Below are 3345 nucleotides of genomic sequence, written 5' to 3' on the forward strand. Positions count from 1 at the left end.
TCCCAATTCGGTACATTTAAACCCTTTCCCCTTGAGTGTTTCTTTAAAAAATTTTTTTGGTTTCATAAAAAAAAAATTAAAAAAAATATTCATTTTTACCGGCAAGTTTTTTGTCATTCCCAAGTGTATCGGACCCGGCCAGACTTCTTTGTTAGTACTTTTGCATACATTATTATGCATTGTAAACTAGTTTGAATGAAACACGCATTTATTGGAATCTTGTGAATGATTAAAACACTCTCCCGTCTGCACACTAATAAAGCAACTTATAAGTTATATATGTCTTCATAGAGTTACTTAGTTATTTTTAGTGTCGGATCTTCTTTCACTTCTTTCATTTTCTCTTATATTTAGCTGATACACCGCTCGATATCCGTCCGATAATTTCTAATCTGATACCGAACCAACCGATATCTTATAGGTTGGCTAGCGGATTAGTACTTTTAAAAGCCGATAACCGTTACGTGTAATAATCCGTCCAATCGCCCCGATATACTCTACCGGCAGCGTCGAATCGCTATCCAATGGAACCCTTGCCTTGGGATCGGCTCGCCCTTCCGTTCCGTCTCGACACTGGTGCATGCTTCCTGATCTTCTCGGTCCTTCGTGCGTGGGTCTCCTCGGATGAAGCATCACCTGAAATGTCAACATATTCAATCGACCTTAGAGCAGAGTAGGGTAAAGAACTTCTTCCCACCTCGCGTGCAATGCCGAGCCGACTTCGTTCTTCCCGCCGAAGGAAACGGCGAATGGTTGTATCCTCCTCCGCATAAAGTCAACGAGGAGTCACACCGACCCTCCGAACAAGAAAATCGGGATTTGTTTCGTTCTTAGAGTCCGAACGACACTTGCCCTCTTTTGCCGCCCTTCGTCCGAGGGGTTTCTCCTCCTTTTGTCGTGTTAAAGAATAACACGGGATGTACCCGCCGAATCAAATTGCCGTCGGGCTCCGTCCTTGCAAACTCAAATACCGAAGATGTTATAAAAGGAAAAGAAAAATACGAGATATAATGTGTTCCAAATCGGTGCCAGTAATATTACCGTGGTTGGGGCGATCCACGGCCACGCGACCCCCCCCCCCCCCCCCCCCCCCCCCCGCGTCGCACCGCCGGTGTGCCGATCGAGGAGAGCTCCAACCCATTCATTCATGTTCCCGACAGCCGGAGGTATCCATGCCACGGCTGATATAAAGTTAAGGAGAAACCGTTTTAATACGAGGGGCGAGTGTTTAACAAAGCGTTCGAGGTAATTATCAAAGAAGGAGCGAAACTTATGATTATCATTCCACCTCTTCGGAAAGGGCATATAGTCGGCTGAAATAATGTTCGTGGTCCTCACTCGGACGTAGCGCTCTAGCCAACCTCGGTCCCTATCTTCATCCATCTTCGAAAAGATCGGATTTCGGCTTCGCTTGGCGAGCTTGATCACATCCCCTCGGAGAATATAAATGGATGAAGTGAGCCATCGTAAACTCCCTTTTTACGTCATTAGCCAACAATCGGAGGCAGGCCACAGTCCTCCAGACTATCGGGCCAATTTGGACTAGGGTCACATTATATGTCCAGCACATATCCAATATAACCGGGTCGATTGGGGGGTCGAACTTGAGTGTAAAGGGATAGGTATAAACGTACAGGAAGCTCTCCCTGTAATCGGAGATCGATTCGTCGGGCCCGAGTGCAAACACTTGCACCGGATGGTTATCCTATCCGCAGTCAGCCCGGACTTGGTCGAGTTTATCCTCGGTAATGGACGATGGGTATCGCCACAACGAACCCTCTATCCGCAACCGTGAGAAGGTTTCTCAACTTCAAACTCTTTGTTATAATCGGGTTTTGGACGGTACTATGTACAAAGTAGTGGGCTCAACGACCGTCTTCCCACCCGGGTGAAGTTGGCTCGGCCATTTTATAAACAGGGAACATCCCGGGAAAGTGGTTTCGGTGTTGCGTACATTTGAATTAGATAATAAAAAAGGAGGTTCGGTGAACTCGAATGAGGGAGAAGGAACAAGTTACAAAAAATAATAAGAGTGAAAAGGCAGTTGAGAGTTTTTCAAAATAGCGAAGTGAGAGGAGAAACGCAACAACACTTTCGATCAAAGAACAACAATGGAGAAGTTGACAAAGTTGGTCTGTTTTGGCAATCAAAAATAAGTAAGAAAATGGAAGAGGAAGACGATCAGAGGTGGGGAAGTAAGAAGTAGAAGTGAAAGTGGTAAAATGAGAGGGTTAAAAGCCTTATATAGGCATGAGGGACTGAAATGGTTACAGAAGCCAGCCAACCGAAGGATGACACGTGTCCCACAATTAATGAGACGTGAGTTGAAGAGACGTGCGTCACGGGGGTTGCCAAAGTCGACCACTCGGGGTGAGACACGTGGTCGACGGGCGTCGACGCGACACAAATCGTTCCCGCCAAAAATTTAAAGATAAGAACGGGCTTATGGCACCACCGTTTGTCGATTCATCCACTTCCCGTTACTTCGAAAAACTACGGTCCAGGAAGTGCGGGGACTATCCGTATATGATAAAATCCTGGATAAGTAAGACCGGAGACCGGGGACGGGAGATAAGAAGAGACAGCATGATCGGCAAGTGTTCCCTTGGGTGATATTGACACCGGCGGCCGACCCGAGAAAAAGGAAGCGACTGCACACGGGACCAAACTCCGTGATCGCAAATTCCGGTTTCAGATGACCAGGGTTGATTGTGGCCGTTGGTCGATTTAGCACGACCGAGTTGATCGTAAAGCCGTTGGTCCGTTTCGATGATCGAGTTGATCGTGGTTGTTAGTCTGGTTAATCAGTTATAAAATCGCCACGCGTCAACATCGTTCTGTCACATTGTATCGACGACCGTACGGGTGTCAGACCGTACGGCCCAACCTTATCCTTTTAGGGTTTACTTTATTCTGAAAAAGGCTTTATGTTGTATGCAAGGCAAAACTATAAATAAGAGGCATTTCCCTACTTTTTAGGGTTAGCTTTTTCAAGATCAAGAACATTGTAATAGGAATTATATATTGAAGCTCTCTCTCCTTTGGTCCGGATCAGTGGCATTTTATGCTTATTCTTCCAATATAGTTGGTTTAATCATAAACATTTGTATCTTGATTCGAATCACTAACGCATATGTTCACATACAAATGCTATAACACGCAAATCTATAATTATTTCCTATAAACCCAAAATAGATTAAAGTTCATCCACATATTCTATACCTCACTTACAAATTCAATTGGTTACCTAAATTCGGGGTAAACAGAAATTAGTATATATTTAGTCGTGCACTCTAACAAATTAAAGTATCTTTGGGGTTGCAACTGCTGCTTCCCTTACATATC

The sequence above is a fragment of the Lycium ferocissimum genome, chromosome 5 (genome assembly GCF_029784015.1).
Source record: "Lycium ferocissimum isolate CSIRO_LF1 chromosome 5, AGI_CSIRO_Lferr_CH_V1, whole genome shotgun sequence".
Lineage (NCBI taxonomy): Eukaryota > Viridiplantae > Streptophyta > Magnoliopsida > Solanales > Solanaceae > Lycium > Lycium ferocissimum.